We start from the raw sequence: 291 nt of genomic DNA on the forward strand, positions 1-291 counted from the left end.
ACAATCATTTATTCACTCGTGACATTTCTTATCATTTTTATTGATACTGATATCCTTGCTTTAGCAACGGAAAATTAGGTCAAAGGTAATATGTGATCGCCGATATCATTTCCAATATGGGTTTAATGTAATGAAACTCTTGACTTGCCTGTTCTCTTTTATTGATTAAACCATGTTATGTATATCAGATTCATAGCGATTCTACATTGGTAACTAAAATTTGGCAAACAAAGACCGTAGAGTTTGATCGTTGTAAACAAACCCAAACGTTTACATGAATATTATTATTTC

Source organism: Penaeus monodon, chromosome 25, assembly GCF_015228065.2.
Source record: "Penaeus monodon isolate SGIC_2016 chromosome 25, NSTDA_Pmon_1, whole genome shotgun sequence".
NCBI classification, from domain to species: domain Eukaryota; kingdom Metazoa; phylum Arthropoda; class Malacostraca; order Decapoda; family Penaeidae; genus Penaeus; species Penaeus monodon.